General features: G+C 38.7%; 1 long non-coding RNA gene across 1 annotated transcript; it reads right to left on the bottom strand.

Annotated features, from left to right (window-relative positions):
• Nucleotides 1-1988: 1988 nt before the first annotated feature.
• Nucleotides 1989-19324, bottom strand: LOC138851646 (uncharacterized). The gene is made up of 2 exons (XR_011391328.1): nucleotides 19196-19324; nucleotides 1989-2804 (listed from the first exon to the last, which is right to left on the bottom strand). It is a non-coding gene; the product is annotated as an uncharacterized lncRNA (long non-coding RNA).
• Nucleotides 19325-21076: the final 1752 nt, after the last annotated feature.

Below are 21076 nucleotides of genomic sequence, written 5' to 3'. Positions count from 1 at the left end.
CATGTCGTATTCTACCCTTAAGATAATAGTCATGCTAGTTTGATATTAGCCAGTAATATGGAGTTCGCATTACTGGCAAAGACTAAATAATGTTTTTTTGAGTAAATCACTGTCAACTCTGTTGGGAAAAGCAACCTTAGTACAGTAATATCTTCTACGGAAGTTGGCTTAGCGCTTCTTTTTTATTATAATAATAATAAATTCTACGGAAGTTAACCACAGCTCATGATCTGAAGGAACCTTTGTAAAAAAATAATAACGGATGGTACTGTCAAATCTTTGGCTATTTTAGACAGGCCTTTAAGATTTACTGCATCATCTTTGACTTGTGTAATCCCTACAATATAAACTGAAGAAATAATAACTGGTGTGATATCAGGCCTTTTATTTTTCTTAAATGAACGACTTGTGTAAGATTGTTAAAGTGACTGAAAATTTTAGTTATGCACTCACTATTACACCAATGGGACCTTTTATAGTGGCAAGACAAGTTTTTTTTGTTCTGTAAGATGATAATGCAGGACGATGAATGGAAAACAGAGGTACAATCAGTGAACACATGAGTTATGTCTATTGCAGATACTATGGATCTGTATTCCTGAAATATGTGTCTACCCCTCGATACAATTATGTCGAAAAGAAGTACCACAGGGTAACTAGATGCATACCGGTAGTTATATTATCAGAGAAAGTTATCCCCGTATTTCACAACTCCAGCTGCCTGTATCTCATTATACATGTAGCAGTGCAGAATGCGACATTAGTTGCTAATGCAGTTGAATATTTACGCTGAAGATTTGAAGAGTATCAAAAATAATGAAATGTCTACAATAAAAATGGCAAATTGGGATACACAGCCCTCAGCAAATTAAAACTTGCCACCACGAAACGAGAACTTTGAAGCAATATGAATTATTATTATTATTATTATTATTATTATTATTATTATTATTATAAAAAAGAAGCTCTAAACCTACGAGGATCATACAGCGCAAAAGGGCAGGGGGTAGTGCAGGATCATAAAGTAGCAAGGGTGGAGAGGACAACAGAGGAGAGTTAAAAAGGGCTGTTAGGAATGCTAAAGGAAGGATTACCAAAGTTGCTGTCAAAAAAAAAGAGGGGGTCTGTGTCAAAGGCGGCGACATCAGCAAGGAGGGAAGATAAAGTAAGGACGTTAGAGCGGCGACGTTGGAGTTTTGTCTCCCAGTCTCGGCATCGATGATAAGAAGGCCAGACTCTTAAACTTGCTTTGAAAGAATGTAATGTGTTATGAGTCGTATCAGACCAAAGTTGTTGCCATCAGTTGCAAAGGTGAGTAGAGATTACAGCAAAAGAGTCCGAGAATGGAATACCTCTATATGAAACTCGGAGGTTATGTACTGCAGAACGCACAGCGGAGTTTGCTTGCTCATTGCCCTGAACATCAACATGACCAGGGAAACTATTTCTTTGCTTTTGCTAGTAATGCGGCGCAACCGAAGTCGTATACGAAGAACTAGGGCATGAGGTGAATCAAAGCTTTTAATAGCTTGCAAAGCACTAAAGGAGTCTGAGATAATTACAAACACTGAAGTAGGCATAGATGTAATAAGGATAACTGCAATGAGAATGTCATACAATTCAGCTGTAAAAATGCCAGCCGGAAACATTGCTGTAGGCCCGACACCATCAGAGGATTTAGAACCATCAGTGTACACTGCGACGGCATGAGAATGAGACCGTAAGTGATTAAAAAAAGAGAGCAAGAAGCAACTGTAGGGATTTGGGCTTTCGTGCGCGGCAGTGGGGAAGAACAATTTTAAAAAATACACAATCGTTGGAGGGGCTCAAACCAGTCGTATGAGACATTGTTGTATGTGTTGGGCGCAGGTCTTTTTCCACCCTCTTCCATGAAAAATGCCAAATTTTAACATACACAATCCAAAATCAAATGAAACTTTTCTCTAAGGATGAGTGATCAGCATTTTAGGTTTAAGTAAATATGCAAGTAATGCATCGATTATATAAGCTTTAATTAAGCAGCTGGGTACATAACTTACAATTTTTTAAAATGAGTTAGGCTACACAGATCTTATGAGCACTTAACACTAAATTATGTGGATTTAACCTAGGAAAAAAACAATAAAGTCTAAGAAAGTGACATATTTAGAACCAGAAAAGGCATTCCCCAGTTGTTTCACAGAACACAATATACGTAATAAAATATTACATTGCAAGTTGCTTAACGTGACATCAAGGCGGAACTTCCTCTGAGGAAATTACATCAGCATGAAAAGTTTAAAAATAACCTGAATAGCTGTTCTCCAGTTATTGAATAAAACGCCCCAAAAATTTGCTCTTATACATCATAAACCCCCCAAAAAAGTTTCATACATTTAGTTAGACGACTCATCATTCAAGATTTATTTTAATCAGGTGAAAGAGTGAACTTAGTAGTGATCATATATGTAGAATGAAGGCATTCACGTTCGATCCAAGGAAGAAGAGGATTTTCCACTTAGGTCAAGAGCCACTCAATAGCTTCAAGGCAAAAAGAAATATTAAATGATACTATTCAATTTTGAGGTTAAAAGTGGCAAAATGGCACCTACACACCCTATTAATAACGTCAACTTTCTTCTTAGAAGGATGCACGAATGTTGAGATCTTGACGTCAGTCAAAGGAGGCTTTATAGAGTTATCTCATTTAATCCAATTTCAGGTATAGTCTATATAAAACTGATGGGAGTGAGCCTACACTTGCTAATTATTCCACGAACCTTCACTTAGTAATAGTTGGCCATGGATGTGAGCTAAAATCTGATCTGAAAGAAATCAAAAGAGGGATTTACAGGTCATTAAATAAAATCTTATATCAAAACTTCAAATCAATCAGAGGGACTGAAGAGACCAATATTCTAAAATACAGATGTTCCACTGTCAAGCAATCAGCATGGAAGTGTTGAAGGTAGACAGATGCAACACTCAGAAATGACTGCATGAAAAACAGTATTTAATTTTTTTCCATCTTTTCCACAAAAAAAAGCAAATTAAAACAAAATAAATTAAAACTTTCCTCTAAGACTTACAAAAAATATTTTTGCAATGGTTTTTATGGCACACATATTTTACAGGCACTTAAAAGACAATTAAAGTAAAGTATTTGACTTATATCTGATCAGAAGAGATATTCTGTTATTTCACAGAAATCAGTTTGATTAATAATGTTGGCACATGACTTTCTAAAATAAAGAGATTCTTTTTATGTGGAAAACACATAAGCAATAAAAGTTAAAAGCGGACCAGAAAATGCATTTTACAGTTATTGAACAGGCCATCCACGTCTGGGCCTCGACTGCCTTAATACAAGAGATGTTCGATCCATTTCATACGATGCATAAACCATTGAAGATTGACGCTCTTCACAAGTGTTTATTTTGATCAGAGGAACGCGCTAAACCCTTAGGGGTCATATAGCGTTGTGGAATGGGAGGTATGCAAATTCGATCAAAGCAAGGGGAAAGATAGGTATTTCCTTGGATCAAGAGCTCCTCCCCAGGATCAACGCAAAACAATGCAAAGACGTCAAAAAAAAATTGCAAAAATAGCATTAACACACTACATTAAATATACCAACCTTTTACTAAGTAAGATATACGTGTGTGGAAATTTTGAAGCCACTCAGAGAAGCCTGTCTCCACCTAACACACAGAAGCACAGTCTGGGAGTGACTTATGTAGCATTGTGCATGGGACACTCACGTATGCAAATAGATCCATGAATCTTGCCCATGATACATTTCACAAGCGTTAAAAGTATGAAGTCGATTGAACAAGGTTTTCTTGGGTAATAAGTATCCTTTTCTCCTTTGTTTTCTATTTAAAATTATCTGCTATCCTGTAAGAAAATTTGATAAGTTAGGACCCACATAGCCCTCCCCCCCCCCCCCCCGCAAAAAAAAAAATACTTCCAATTAAGTTACACCAATATTTATGGTTTGAAGACGTCAGTCTTCCTGACGTATTTAGAGGCATAGAGATGTGTTTGGAAAATTCAATGACACTGCAGTCGTTTATTAATTTTCTTAGTAATTTTGACACAACTAAAGTTGATACCATATTATTATAATCAAAGAAAGCGCTAAACCGACAAGGGTCATACTTCGCTGCGGGGCAGAAAATAGTGCTGGGGCTATAAACAGCTAGGTGAAGAGGGGATCAGAGGTGACGGGAAAAAACGGCTAGAAGGGACGCTAAGGGCTATGTGTCAAAATTCGTAAAGAAAAGAAATTGCTGACAAAAAGTCAAAAAGTGATTGTAAATCAAAGGCAGGGCCGTCTGTAAGAAGGGAAGATAAAGTAAGAATGGCATGGTGGCGGCAGCATTGGAGGTAAATCTTGCGAGCTCGCTGATAAACCAGACAATCTACAAGAAAGTGAAGAACCGAAACAGGGACCCAACAAACCTCACAGAGGAATAGAGCGTCGTTCCATGAGATACTCTTGCGTAAGGCGAGTATGGCCGATGTGGAGACGGGAGAGCACAGTCTCCAGAGTACAGCAACGGTGGTAAGATGGTCACAAACCTAAAACGGTTTAACCCCATTTATGGACACTCTCTGCTTCCTGTCTGTGAGCCATGAGCACTTTTCGCCCAGTGCCATGAGCTGCCACTTTCTTTAACAGTCTTTGGTGCGGAAATCTATCAAAAGCCTTACTAAACTCTAGATAAACAATATCAAATTCTCTGTCGTGATCAACAGCCTCAAAAGCTTTACTGAAGAAGGTTAATAAATTAGTTAGACAAGTACGGCCTCTCGTGAATCCATGCTGAGTATCATTAATCAGATTATGCTTATCCAGATGGCTTCTCATAATTTGAGCTATAATTGACTCTAGTAATTTGCCTACAATTGAGGTTAGGCTTATTGGGCAGTAATTTGAAGGTAATGACTTGTCCCCTGCTTTAAAAATAGGAATTACATTAGCCATCTTCTACATATCAGACACTACACCTGTTTGAAAAGATAAATTAAAAATATTAGTTAACGGTTCACAAAGTTCCATTTTGCATTCCTCAAGAACCCTTGAAAAAAGCTCATCAGGACCCGGTGATTTATTTTGTTTAAGACGGTCTATTTGTTTCATAACCATTTCACTAGTGACTGTGATGTTACATTATTGATCTTCTTTAGGTCCACTATAAAAAATTAATTACTGGGATATTGTTAGTGTCTTCCTGTGTAAAAACCGAGAGAAAATAATTATTTAAAATCGAGCACATTTCATTCTCTTTGTCAGTAAGATGCCCCAAATTATTTTTAAGGGGACCTATCTTATCCCTAACTTTTGCTCTATATACCTGGAAATTTTTTTTTGGGTTTTCGAATCCCCAGCAACTTTAATTTCGTACTCCCGTTTAGCTTTCTTTATCACCTTTTTAACGTCCCTCTTAATGTCAATGTACTGATTCATAAGATGACCCTCACCTCTTTTGATATGTCTAAAAATTCTTTTCTTCTGCCCTAACAGATATTTGATCCTATTATTCATCCATTTTGGGTCATTTCTATTCGATCTAATTTCCTTATATGGGATAAATGTTCTTTGGGCAGCATGTATCGTGTTAAGAAAGCTGTCATACTGATATAGCTCTCTTCATTACCCCAGTCCACAGATAAGTGTTCTCTAAGCCCATTGTAATCTGCTAAGCAAAAATCTAGGACAATTACTGAATTAAAGGTAATTGATTAAAGGTAATTGATCTGTGATCGCTTGTGCCGAGTTCCTCTGTAATTTCTAAATTATTAATAAGGGTTTCCTTGTTTGCCAGAACTAAGTCAAGCAGGTTATTTCCCCTTGTAGGCTCTGTTACAAACTACTTCAAAAAACAATCCTGAACTACTTCTAAGAAGTCGTTAGATTCTAAATTCCCAGTCAAGAAATTCCAATCAATATGACTAAAGTTTAAGTCTCCTAGAATTACTACGTTATCGTGCCTCGTGGCCTTAACAATTTCCTCCCATAGTAGTCTCCCCTGGTCCCTATCTAAGTTTGGGGGACGGTATATCACTCCTGAAATCAATTTTTCATGCCCCTCTGAAAATTCTATCCAAACAGACTCTGTATGTGTTACTTCACACTTAATACCCGTTTTTATGCAACATTTCAAGCGATCTCGGACAGAGTGCCACCCCACCACCCTTCCCGATACTTCTATCTCCACCACCTTTCCCGATACTTCTATCTACTTGGAACAATTTAAAACCCTGAATGTGACATTCTAAAGGCATGTCCCGACTTTTTTAATTAAACCACATCTCAGTTATGGCAAATACATCAATGTTACTTGCACTAACAACTAATCTCAGCTCGTATATCATATTCCTAGCACTACGGCTATTAGCATGATATAAATTGAAAGACCCTCCATTTTCTTTACCCTTCCTGCTCATTTCTGTTTTTCTACTAAACCTATTACTGTCCTTGTCACCTAGTGTCACTGGCTTTCCAATATCTACCCCGTTCTGCTTATTACTAGTTCCCCTAGAACTCATAATATTATTACACTGGGACTTCACTGTTTTCCCGCCAAAACCCATACCACTATTACTAGTTTAAACCCTAACAGCTCCCTCCACTGCAGTTGCCAGTGCCCCCATCCCAGACCTAGATAAGTGTACCCCATCCCTGGCATACATGTCATTTCTGCCATAGAAGAGGTCCCAGTTGTCAACGAATGTTACTGCATTTTCCTAACAGTATTTGTCCATCCAGCAATTGACACCAATTGCCCTGGACAACCATTCGTTTCCAACTCCTCTCCTTGGCAAAATACCACATATGACAAGGTTCCTACCCTTCTTCCTAATTATTTCTATTGCTGACCTATACCTGCTAATCAGGTCCTCACTTCTACGTCTGCCAACATCGTTGCCTCGTGCACTGAGGCAGATAATAGGATTGCTCCCATTACTTTTCATGATGTTGTCCAGACGGCTAAAAATATCTCCCATCCCAGCCCCAGGAAAACATACCCTCTGTCTCCTCTTCCTGTCCCTAAGAAAAAACGCTCTATCCATAAACTGTCTCCAACTAAAACAATGTTCTTACCTTCACTTGTGGAATTCGTCGTGACATTCTCTATGGTCTTCATTGGGGTTTCTGGGGATGTTTCACTCACGTCTGCCAATGCTTCCTTGGTGCTCGTTGTGACGTTCCCAGTAGACAACCCACACTCATCAGGTAGCACCAAAAATGGGTTGGAAGTTTCCATAGTAGTCTTCTGGTTCTTCGTTGTTTCTGCCTCTCCAACAGTCTTCTTGATCCTCAGCTTGGTTCCATGTTGTGCAGCCACTGACCAGGCTCCTCTCTTAACCTGAGGACTCACAACAGGATTACTACGAATCCTCTTGTTCTCCTCCGTTAATTGATGCATCTCCAGCTTAGCAACTCTAAGCTCCTCTTTTAGCTGCTGGTAGAGTTACTCAAGAGAGGGCATCCTGGTTCAGATTCACAGAGTGCATGAACAAGTCTACACAGAGGTAAGTACACGTCACCACTGACAGAGCTCTACACGTCACCAATGATGAATCATACTAAGGATGTTTTTAATATAAAGTAATTTAAGAGGAAAGGAATGTTGGGTATTGAGGAGTGATGGAGTGAATATTATATTATAGCATATGACTGAAAAATAACTTTTACTCTATGCATTCAGTTCAGTTGGGCTACAGTCTGTGCCTTTGATGGAATGTAATACAGCATTATCTCCTAATCCTTCCTATTAGAGGCCTGGGTTAGCCTCGACAGTATGTCAGACTCAATATATGGACCACAGTTCGTGCCCCTCGTCCACCCTCCTGTTTATTTACATACCTTTACGTTAATTTAATATTCTTGGCCTTGTTCCCAAACACTGCACAAAAGGCACTGTTAATACTGAGCGACTACAGTAGACCATTATTTAGCACAAGTTTATTTGGCACAATCTGAGTATAGCACGATCGAAGAATTGCGGCATAACTTTATGTAACACGTGTTATGATGAATTTAACACGGTTCAGTTTGCGGGAAGGTAAAAAAAAACTTCCCTTTTCCTCAAGCGGCCGCCTTGTTGTGGTTCAGCTGGGGAGACCTCCCGCCGTCCCCAGCCAACCCCCGACACTACCCCACCATCCTAGCATTCGTACTTCATACGTGTCCAGTCCAACTTCTCTGCTACAAGCCTGTGATTCTGAATTGTGTTTTGATCTTTTAATTGCTATATCTTGTATCTACCAAGTAATCATGACACTCAGTAAGTATACCAGTGTTGCTCAAAGTGGCAAGAAAAGATGTAAGCATTAAAGTCTTACAATTAGTAAGTTTATTCAGGTATACACAAATACAGTTACATAGAATTATCATACATAGCAGCATGTGTAGAGAACCTAGGATAACCCAAAAAAGTCAGACAGAGTGACTTATTTCCATTGGGGTCCTTTTACCTTATTATTATATTATAAAGGTTATAATATTTTCTTATTATTCTATAATGAAGATAACATCTTATTATCATACTAAAAGACTATCTACAATACGAGGGTCATTACTAGGAATAAGGTAAAATTTACACGTATGTTAGCTAAAAAATAGAAAATCATTCCCCTCCCTTTCTGAAGCTACATTCATCAGACACCTTTTGGCACTCTTCTTGAACTGGTTCATGCTATGACTGGCTTTGACATGTGCGGGTAGTCTGTTCCATTCCTTTTGCTGTACAATAAAAGGTGTTTGAAGCCTGGCCAATGACTGTGGGTACTACAAAGTTGTGCTCTCTCCCCCTAGTATGATTGCTTTGGTTCCCGACCTTGACAAAATTGACAGCAAGATATTCTGGACACTTTTTGTGAGCAATTTTATAAACATGATTTAGCTTCAGTTGTTTTACTCTGTTTTCAACATTCAGCATATCCAACTGCTGTAATTCATCCTGGCCTACATGTTCTCTTGGTCCCAGCCCCAGGATGAATCTTACGATTTTGTTCTGGGTGATTTGCAGTCTATCTTTCAGTTTTTTTGTCAAGGCAGAGGACCATGAAGAGCAAGTGTAATCCATATGGCATTGTATAAGGGCTAGACATAGGGTCCTGCGAGCCTCAGTAGGTAGACACTGTGCTTGTCTATACAGGAACTTCAGTCTGGCATTCGCTTTCTTTACTACACTCTTCCCTATCAATTCTCCTGACATGCAAGAGTCAAAGGAGATTCCCAGATATTTTACTGATAAAACCTAAGTGATGGGCTCCCCATTACACTGGACATTAAAATTATTTACCCTTCTCAGTTTATGTTTCGTGCCAAAGAGAATGGCTTCAGTTTTCCCTAGGTGTAATGATAGTTTGTTGTCTACTACTAACCATTTGCTGCAGGACTCCAGTTCCAGTGTTAAAACATTAGCCATATCTTGTGGGTCTTTACCTGACACTAACAGGGCACTGTCATCTGCATACAGTAGGAGTTTGCACTTGACACTGATGGGCATCTCATTGACATAACATAAGAATAATAAGGGACCTAGAATACTACCTTGGGGAACTCCACATGTTATCGGCAGGGGTTCTGATTCCGTTTTGTTGATTTTGACTATTTGTCTCCTGTTGCTAAGGTAGGACTTAAACCAGTCTACAGAACCTATACCGATAGCTTAAAGTTTCTTACATAATATATTGTGGTTGACAGTATCGAAGGCCTTTTGCAGGTCTAAGGTTACCATATCTATGAGGTTCCCCTTTGACATTTCAGTTCTCAGGTAATCCATCAGATTAATTAGGGAGGTGTCGGTTGAGTAGGATCTTCTAAAGCCCGACTGATAGCTATGGAGAATGTTGTTGTCATTAAGGTAACGAAGGAAGATATTAGACAAGACATCCTGTGGCCATAATGAAGTGTTACTTTGTACACAAAAAAGGTAATCATAAGTTTGTGTGACTGACTTACTGAGTGACTTTACTGACATACTGAATGATTTGACTGACTTACTGAATGATTTGACTGACTTACTGAATGATCTGACTGACTTACTGAATGATTTGATTGACTAACTGAATGGCTTGACTTACTGAATGACTTGACTGACTTACTTAACGACTTGACTGACTTACTGAATCACTTGACTGATTTACTGAATGACTTACTGAATGACTTGACTGACTTACTTAACGACTTGACTGACTTACTGAATGACTTGACTGACTTGCTGTCTTGACTGACTTACTGAATGACTTGACTGACTTACTGAATGACTAGACTGACTTACTGAATGACTAGACTGACTTACTGAATGATGTGACTGAATTACTGAATGACTTGACTGACTTACTGAATCGCATGACTTACTGAATCACTTGACTGACTTACTGAATCACTTGACTGCCTTACTGAACGACTTGATTGACTGAATAACAAAGTTAGACACTCCAGTACAACCATCAACTTCAGTACCAGAACCTCTACCATCCACCTCAGCCCAGTAGGACCACAACATAACTCTCCACTCTCTTCACCATCATCCACAAACACCAGCACCCACAATTTAAGATAAGAAATACTATTATTTCTGTTACATTTGTAGTATTAAGCAGTAAAAAGAACATAATACATCACAACAATAAACTGCAATTACATATTCACTTTTATTTTTTGTAAGATGTGGAGGCCTAAGAAAAGTTGTTTGGCTTTTTTGGGGCTCTCAGGAACGTAACCCTATTTTTCCCATAAGTTCTTCAGTTCATCTAACACGGTTTTACCTAACACGGTGTTTTCAGGAACGTAACTACCGTGTTAAATAACAGTCTACTGAATATTGGTTGTAATTCAAGTAGTCACCTTTACAAATTCGTTAATTAAAGTGCTGCTGAGGAAAACTGGATCTGTAACAGAAAGGCATTAGGAGGGTCATTGAAGTAGACAAAAAACAGTAAATAAGGCAACCTATTAATATAAGGACCCTTAGGTTGACAAATCGAACTGATGAGTGCTGGTCTAGTGGATTTTCAGTAAGGAATATACCCATTGTTAAACGTAATATGAAATTCTATATGATGATAGAATTTAATCTTTTTAGTGAAGATTCAGTCTTAGTATAGTCGAAGAGATCAGAAAACTTTATAAAATTTTATGTTTAATATAACGTATTGTACGTTATAATCTCAAGAAAGCTTAAGACAATTTAATAGTGTCTTATAAAGCTATTACGTATATGTATCGTACATACCAGAAATTCTTTATAATATGAAAGGCTTATTTTACAAAGGAATCGTAAAATGATTAGTAATGAATGCATACAATGAATAAAAGTACAATACTTGATACAGGCTATGTGAGTTTAAGATAATAACAGAGGACCAGAAGGACATCTCCCTTTCTTTTACACTTAAGTAATTAAATTACATATACAAGAAAGATTTTGTGTCAACACTTAGAGACATAGTAAATGCTAAATGCATCCTAATTGTATATTCAACTTAATTTGTAAAGAATGTGTCTCCACACACAGAGGCAGATAAAGTTACACTCACTATGCCCACAGACAAATAAAGCTACTGTGTCTCTACACCCAGAGACGAATAAAGCTACTGAGTTTATACAACTTTTTTTTTTTTTATATTTTATTTAAAACAGTGCGATACAAATGACAGAAATATATTAAAAAGATACACGACAAAAGATTACTGCACAAGAATCGCACTTAACCCGAGACCTAATAACGACACCATACAGTACAGTGGTAATACACACTCACACACACCACACCGTTATGTTACATTGGTATTATTACACTCACACACAACACACCGTATATTACAGTGATAATACACTCACACAACACTATACATTACAGTGGTATTGCTTTATTTGTTAAAGAACATCTCTAACAAGGTTACATATTACCAAACATCAAACACTGGAAATTATGAAGATTGTACAATAAAACAGAGATAAAAACAAACAAACACGCACAATGACACACACAAGCACACACATTACACTACATGAGACTACATCAGGCACATACTAGGTGAGGTTTCTGCCTGTCAACACACGTATGCAAGACTAATTCTAAGATCTTAGGTGCTTAACAGAGCACCACGATACTCAAAACATTAATATTGGCGATTATCACGAGATCTTAACATACATAGGTATTTACTATTCAAAGAAGGAAACGGGATAATACTAAAAGTCACAATAAAAACATCCAATATAACAAAACAAAACTACGATATGATATTTTACATCTCAGCAAAACAAAGAAAAATAATGCAAACTAGTTACATGTAATATAATATTACTGAAAAGCACACTGTAACACAGCATAAAATATAACAAAATAAAAATCAATTGCTATACGCTAGGAAACACTTTTTACCACTTACAATTGAATCAAAAACAGTAAAGACTCCTATGCACATATTTGAGTCTCATAGAAAATTTTCATCATAAAGTCCTTGAAATGATTTATACATGATAAAAATATGCAATCGTAGTGCTACACCTTCCTCAATGATAATTGTGTAGTTCTTGAAAACCTCGGGGTAATAACCCTACTGCCTCTAGATATCAAAACTCATTTATACATCCATATAAACAGCTCTCCATGCTCACACCCAAGTCTAGGAAAATAGCCCGTCGTATCCCTTTACCCATTTTGCAAATCCCATAAATCCCTTAATGTGAAATTTCGATAACCCTCACTAAAATCTCTCTCCCATCTCCCTCCATACACCCCTTTATTTCTACACTGTGTCCTATAAAAAGTTGCTGCCAATGCATTAATTCTTGCACGCACGTCCGCCTCCCTCATAGCCCACATCATGTATATATAATCCGTAATCATATACCCAATCGCATTCTCAACCCTTTTATTCACCCCAGTTATATCTAAACTTAAAACCCTCAAAACCTGCAAACCCCCTCCCCCCACTAACCTTAAAACCTTACCCATCCAAACCCTTATAAGTTCAATACAATCGCAAAAATACACCGTATGATAAATAGTCGCCAATCCTCCACAATCCCTGCATTCCCCATCCTCTCGTATTCTCTTATAGAATAAAACCATTCCTGACGGCAAGATTCCATGTAAAAATCTATACATAACTTCTCTTACTTTAGGTTTTAAACGCAATTTATTTAAACGCCCCCAAATATTATGCCAATCATACATCGGATAAACTCCTTCTACCGCCGCTACCAGAGCCTTACCATCTGCCCTATCAAGATTTCTCAATTTAATTTGTGAGTGATCCCTCACGTTTATGATGACCCGTAACATTGCCTCACCTATCATGAACTCCCGACCCCCCCACCACCGTCGCATATCCTGATGTATCCTATGAAGACCGTCTTCTTTCGCCCCTCCCTCCCGCTTATAACTATGTTTTAAATACATACTTATTATCCTCTTTTCGACATCTATAAGACCCAGCCCTCCACAGCCAACCGGGAGTGTGACAACCGCTCTACTTAACCATTCGCTCCCTGTTCCCCAAATGAATCTAAAAACACTTTTTTGTAACCTTTTTAATTCACAACGAAGTATCGGAAATATTACCGTAACATGCCATAGTTTACTATATAATAGCACATTCGTTGTTATCACCCTTTGTTGCAAACTTAAATTAGCAGCTCTCAACCCACTAAGACGCTTCAGAACACTATCAACGATACGCACGGAATTTATTTGTTGTGCTGACTTGATATCATTTACATAAACGATCCCACATATCTTTATTTGGTCCACCCTTTCCCACCTTTCAGCTACCATTCCTTCCTCACGCGACCCTTTTCCAAGATTCATATACTTTGTTTTCCTCATGTTGATCGTCATGCCAGTAGCCTTTTCAAAAACTTTCACTAACTTTTCTACCCGAATCAAATCCATGTTTTCTCTCACCAAAATCGTCGTGTCGTCGACATATCCAACAATGCCCGCTCCCCCACCCCTTACATTACTCATCCCATTTGCTTCCAATAAAACCCTTATCCCTCTATAAAAGGGGTCTTGAAAACAAGCAAAAAAAAATTGTGAAAGGGGACAACCTTGACGCAAACCCCTTCCCATCTGAATCCGATCTCCCAACCTCCCATTCACCTGCACACGCAAAGATGCCTCTTGATACATTAATTTGGCCCATGATATAATTTCCGCCCCAAACCCCTGCCATCTCATTATCTTCCATAACGTCTCCCGTTCCACACTATCATATGCCGCCTCCCAATCTATAGCCAATACCCCCCCATCTCCCAATCTTACTCTTTCTTCAATAAAACTTCTAATCATACCGTGACCTTCATACATAGACCTGCCCGGCACCCCATATTGTCCCTCGTCAATCACTTTGCCCAGGACTTTTTTTATTCTGTTGGCCAAGATCCTTCCAAAAATTTTATAGTCCCCACATAATAACGAGATTGCACGATAATCTTTAACCGTTAATGGCTCGCCTTTAGGAACTAGGACGACCACAGCCAACCTTTGTTGTTCCCCTAAAACCCCATCCCGCTTCATGATATTGAATAAACGTACCAAAAACCCCTTTAAAACGTTCCAATTTTGAATATAAAAGTCGCTGGGCAACCCATCTATTCCTGGCGCCTTACCCAATTGCGCCCCAGATAAAGCCTCCCAAGTCTCACACTCCGTTATCGGCCCTCCCAACATCAAACGATCATGCTCCTCCAGCTCACAACGCACAAACCTACCGATTGACTGCAATGCAATTTCACTTATTCCAACACTTTGCGTTTTCAATTTAACCCAAGCATCAATATACCCACTCATACCCTCCGTCGTCGTCAACACCTGATTCACTCTATACCCCTGCATACCTACCTGGACATTCAACCCCATTAACTCCATTGCTTTGCGACGTCTGTGTTGATTCCTCAACACACACGCCGACGGCCGATCTCCCCACAAAACCTCTTCGATTCCACCCTTAAGCCTTTCCCCATCAAACCTTTCGTTTTGTAAATTACGTAGTTGCTCCTTAATTCGTTCAATTTCTGTAACAGGATAATTAGCATTCGCTTGTACATAGCAGTCGCGCAACTGCCCCTCTAAATATCGTTGGAAACCATACTGTAACTGATTATATCTCACTCCCTGACTAATATAAAATTCCTTAATTCGCTTTTTGGCTATCATTTCCCACCAATTAACCAAAGCCACATCTCCAGGTGCTTCAACCACAAGGCGTTCCCACATATGCCCAAAAGACAAACGACTTTCCTCTCTCTTCAATAACTTTACATTTAATTTCCAAAATGACGGACCCCTTCTAGGCACACCCTCAATATCTACATCCATTACAACTCCTCTATGATCCGAAAAAACCACATTTATCACACTCACTCTCCGCACTGTAACCGCACTAGACACGTACATTCTATCTAATCTCGCCGCATAATCTCTTCTAATGAAAGTATGCTCCACATTGCCACCCCCCCCACACACATCCATTAAACCCACACTCGTCAATAAATCTCCCAGGAACCCCAAGCAACAACCCGCTCCTCGAGGCTCCACATCTTTTCGTCGTATTACACAATTCCAGTCTCCCCCTATTATCGCTACATTTGGTAAACTACGTAGATGATATACTAATACATCTTGTACAAAATGAGTTTTAAGTCGTGCATCTCCCTCGGCCGGCCCATATACACCTACAAAACTTATATGTACTCTACCCCATAAACCATCCACCCTAATCACTCTCCCCTCCCCCCTTTCACTATGGCGTACTACAAACGGGCTATTTTCCTTTACCAGAATGGCGACGCCTCCTTTTAACCTCGTCGCATATTCCATATACACATCGTAACCATCTAATTCCAACTCATATCCAATTCTGTAATTGTGTTCTTGGATAAATACCACATCCACATCTAGACGCACCAAAAATTCATTAAACCACTTTCGCTTCCGCTCAGATCTCAAACCGTTAATATTTATTGTCAAAACCTTAAAGTCAATTAATGGGATTTTCCTTTGGTTCTAGGTATAGACTTTTCACTTATACATTTTACACCTCTATCCCTCTCCCCTTTTTTGGGAATCACCTTGATAAACTCTTGTTTCGTGGATTCACTGTTCCCTTTCCTCTGTACATCCGCCCAAGACTTTTTCCCTGGCCTTTGGGCAGGAGTAAGCACGTCGTCTGAGTCTGGTGGGGTCGCAGTTCGCTTTCGCGTCCTACCCTCCACCTGCATTGGGATTTCTTTAGTACTATCATGATGCACCTCCACTTCTGCTATATTTACCATCATGCCATGCGACACCCCAGACTCAATGCTTTCATCCGTCGCCTCACCATGATGCTCAACCGATCCCAAATTTGCACCTGGTTCCTCCACACGGTTGACGATCGACTCGTCTAACAATACATCCAGTGCCTTCACTAAAGACGCCGCTACATCCTCGTCCCCCATAGTGGGCAGAGTCTCTTCAAATACTTTATTTATATCCAGTGATGGTGATTCTTCTCGCTGTTTTGCATCCTCCAAAGCCTTCTCCTGCGCTTTTTCTACCTCTTCACTCCAAGATGTCCGTTGTCGAGACGGGTGAGCATAAGACTGTTCTCGTCCCTCCACTTCCTCGACTTCTTCCGGTTGTTGCTGTTGCGATATTTGGAGATTCCTACGACGCTTATCACACTGTGCCGCTATGTGGTCATACGATCCACACAGCCGACACGTACGACGTTGCCCCGCATATGTTACATATACCTGAGTTCGAAATGCTTGCAACATAATATAGGACGGTATGGGATGGCGTAAGGTCATTTTGACTGAATATGTTCCCTCCAAACTTCCAGCATAAGGTCCAGCGGCCCACCGACCTGCAGAGGCCATATGAACCGTACCATAATTACGTAGTTCATCTTTTATAACAAATTCATTCGCCTCAAAAGGCACATTCCTTATTTTAACCCATGTGTAGTGTCGTGATACATCATGTAGACGTACTGATACAGCTGAATTGACGGCTATAATGGTCTCTTGATACTTATCCACCACCGCTTCATAAACATTTGCTGACGTCATTTTAACGAAGATCCGTGTCGTCCCATTAAGTGCTACACCACATATCTCTTCATTTGCGATACCGTAGGTATCACGGATAATCGCCGGTAGTAACAAGTCCATCGTGGCTCCAGTGACAGCCCCACGGGTCAACTCAACGCAAACAGTGTTGATGCGTCTGTAGCTCTGCAGCGCCATGTTGGTAAATGAGCAGCGCACGTCCTCACTTCTCAATGGTTGTGACGAACTGAGGTAGCTCGCCTGAACAGCAGAGGGGTGCAGCGCACAACCTCACTCGACCGTGGTCAGGCAGCGAATGATTTTATACAACTAGAGACAAATGAAGCTACTGTGTCTCTACACTCAGAGACGAATACAGCTTAACAACTTATTAACCAACCAGGGTCATAGAAGTCACTAAACCCAGGAGAGCTTCTATATTATGTGAAAGTGTAGCATCCACTTATACTTTCTCGAGATTGAGTTTTACTAAACTCAAGAGAGTTTCTCAAAGTGAATGAGCCAGCAACTGAGACCTTCTCGACAATAAGAGAGGTGCTGTTCTTCCTAGACCATGCAGCTCATACCTGACCTCATTTTGGGTCACGTGGTTTGTACTGAGGTGAGCAGCAGTACTTGGCATTGCAAGTAACAATTGTTACTAATTGGTCACCTCATGGATGCGTACATTCCATGTTCTTATCATATATACACATAACAATAATAACATGAGGAAGATGATGATAATGAATAGATGAATAGATTATTACAAATTCGAACATCTTCATTTTAGCTATTAATGAAGATACTCGCAATGTAATATTAAGTAGGTTAACAAATATGAATTTAATTTCTTTAAAGTCGTATTTTGGCATAACAATGAGGTAATGTGAATAATGGTCTCATGGCTGGTGTGAGTGCCATTAAATTAGTGAATGGCAACTGATAACACAGTATTCTAATGCAACGACAAGCCAGGGGGGTGGAAATCTTTAGCTCAGATGCTTTCACACTTCTCAGTGCATCATCAGGAGTTATGCAGTGTTGCAAACGTAACAAGAGAAATGAAGGGACCTTTTTCTTAGAGTATGGTAGCGTGAATGACATCCGCCAGCGCCTCTCTCAGAATACGAGAGGCACGGCCGAATGCCACTCACCCACATGCCCCAATGCCGTACCCCATATGTGGAAGGGTGGGTTAGCCCTTCAAGTTTACAGAAAGCAGGATGTAGGAAAACTAGGAGATTTAATAGCCAGCTTTATGCATCTTCTAATCGCTGAGAACAGGTCATATGACATAAGAGATTATGCTACAATATAATCCACTAGTGTAACGTAATCTCTTATGTCACATGACATGTTCTCAGTGATTAGAAGTAGTTTAGGGTAATGGTGCAGGCAGAAAGAAAATGCTGACCGTCTAGTACAATTTAGGTTATCTTTTGAATGTTCTCCAAGTTGGACCAGCTGATGAACCATGATAACGTTAGTCTTGTAAATAATGGAAAAGACATCGGTGTTCAAGACCACTAAAATGACAGATCCAACCAAGGAGAGACGAGGCTCTAAATTAGCCACATTTTATGGTCCTCTACTTTCCTCAAAAGTGGGAAATGGATAGGGTAAGCCACACAAGGGTGATGCTCACTGAGTTTGTTATTATTGCATAATATTTTCACTGTTCAATAACAAAGAATCATAGAGAAGGGGCTTATATAACAGTTGTGTGTGACTGCTTAATGTAGTTTTAAAAGTTGTGGAAAAAGACACTTATGTACAGTTTAGGACATTTATTAAAGGAAACGTTTCTCCACGAGTGGCTTCTTCAGTTCTAATACTGAAGAAGCTACTCGTGGCGAAACGTTTCATTTAATATATATCCTGAACTGTACATAAGTGTCTTTTTCCCCATTTTGTCGGTATCACCATACCATTTCCTCAATTTTAAAAATCTTCATATATCTTATTTCGTATCAATTCCTCACTGCACGATATCCTAATGCCAAAAAAATAGCAAAGAAAATAAACAATACTAAACTTTAATTAAGAACTATGCCATGTACAATTCAACGATTGCTACCAGAGTTGTTCATTCACAAGGGTAACCTCTCCGTATCTCTTGCTAGATGGATATATTCTGTAACTCACAGTTTAGCAGCTTAATTCTCATGGTTCTTCTTCAGTAACTTCTTCAGGATCTTACCAGAAGGAGATTTTGGCAGGAAGTCAACAATCTGGACACCAGTCAGCTGTTTATAGGAAGACACACGACCTGCAGACCCATGAAAAGCATTATTAAATCAAAATATTATGATTTAGTTTACCGCTATTAGCCTCTGAGGTACTATGGGATTCTAGATCACTTCATGACAGAATAAGAACTTTACAAAAATTTGTGACAAATTTAGTGGGACAAAGGTTTGAAGAATTTACTGACACCTTGAATGTTATGTAAAGAAATTGATTAGGATGACCCTCCCGAAAGTGTGGGCTAAATTCGCTAAGTGGCGAGATCTACCTTTACGTATAGAGATGATTTTTCCCTTCCAAATACAAGTTTTTCTATTCGATGCTTTGAATTACGAGCTCTCTCTCTCTCTCTCTCTCTCTCTCTCTCTCTCTCTCTCTCTCTCTCTCTCTCTCTCTCTTTCAAATAACAAATAACAGATATAACATACATTTTAAATTACCTTACATAAAAATAACGATAACTGATGCACTTTATATTTTACTTCTCAGAATATACAGACTGACAAAATACATCAGAAGTCGAGAATAAGAAATATTTATATGAAAACCAGTAATTAAGTTAAATATCAAATAAAGTAGAAATAATTGCATCGAATTGAATTTAAAAAGTTACTCAAAGTTTATTCTGAGAAATAAATAACTGAAAACTGATTAAGAAATAAATGCCTAATCAACTGTCAGATGCATTCATAATCCTACTATTGTCCACACAATCAGTATGGACGATAAACAAAAATCCACGCCCACCCCCAAAAAAAAAAAAAAAAAAACGGTTTGCCTGACACCATCTGTTTAACTCTCCCTTCATATTTCTTCTGTATATATAAAGCTTTGCTTCAGCTAATGTTTTTGGTGATAGTGAAAATTGTCTTATTTTGTTGATAGTGAAATTTGCCTTATTATTTGTCTTATTTTGGTGACTGTGAAATTTGTCTTATTATTTAGAGAATTTGAGGAAACAGGAAATGTGATATTTGAATATTTGAAGTAAATATGATTTAGCATAGATCTCAAACTGAAACATTCCGCTAAGAAACACAGGTTTTGAAGTCAACCTAAAGGGGAATTATCTTATTATCTCAAAGGGACGTGTATCCCGAAATTCACCATCAAATTAAATCTGAAGCCAGTCAAAATAACAATTATCAAGTTATCACCACTGAAAATTGAGGATAATGAGACGAGGAGGCGAGGTACTTGAAAATTATTGCATGGAAATCCTTATTTAAATTTTGACAGTGTCTTCTTTAACAAAATGCAAAATACACCCAAACTTTTCTCTACTTAAGATGTTCCAGCGTTTAAGGTGATTTATTTCTAAACAGAAGAAACAATTTTTAGTTATTTCACAGTAAACAATGTCATTGGTATAATTAGCTTATTATACTTACACTACCTAAAATCAAATCACAGCTTCTACTGAGAAAAGCACATTAGCCAAGAAGAAGAGGCATTCTCCAAACACTGCAGAGAATCTAACAAAATGTGAAGCTACATAGCCTAAAGCCACAGATTTTTCTTTCATTTAACAAGGGTACACAGCCATTAAAGGTTGACGCTGTTCAAAATTTTTATATTTCAATCAGAAAAAGCACTAAGCCAGTAAGGATCGTGCAACGTCTATGTAATTTGATGCACTCAGATTCGATTCAAGCAAAACAATGTGAAGCCCAGTTCTTTGGATCAAGAGACCCTCAGCAACATCAAGGTAAAATAATGCAATAAAGGAAAACAATACTGCACAAGTTCGAGATTAAAAGTATTAAAGTGGACCAGCAG

This window comes from Cherax quadricarinatus, chromosome 6 (assembly GCF_038502225.1).
Source record: "Cherax quadricarinatus isolate ZL_2023a chromosome 6, ASM3850222v1, whole genome shotgun sequence".
Lineage (NCBI taxonomy): Eukaryota > Metazoa > Arthropoda > Malacostraca > Decapoda > Parastacidae > Cherax > Cherax quadricarinatus.
This window is presented reverse-complemented; position numbering and strand designations above follow the sequence as displayed.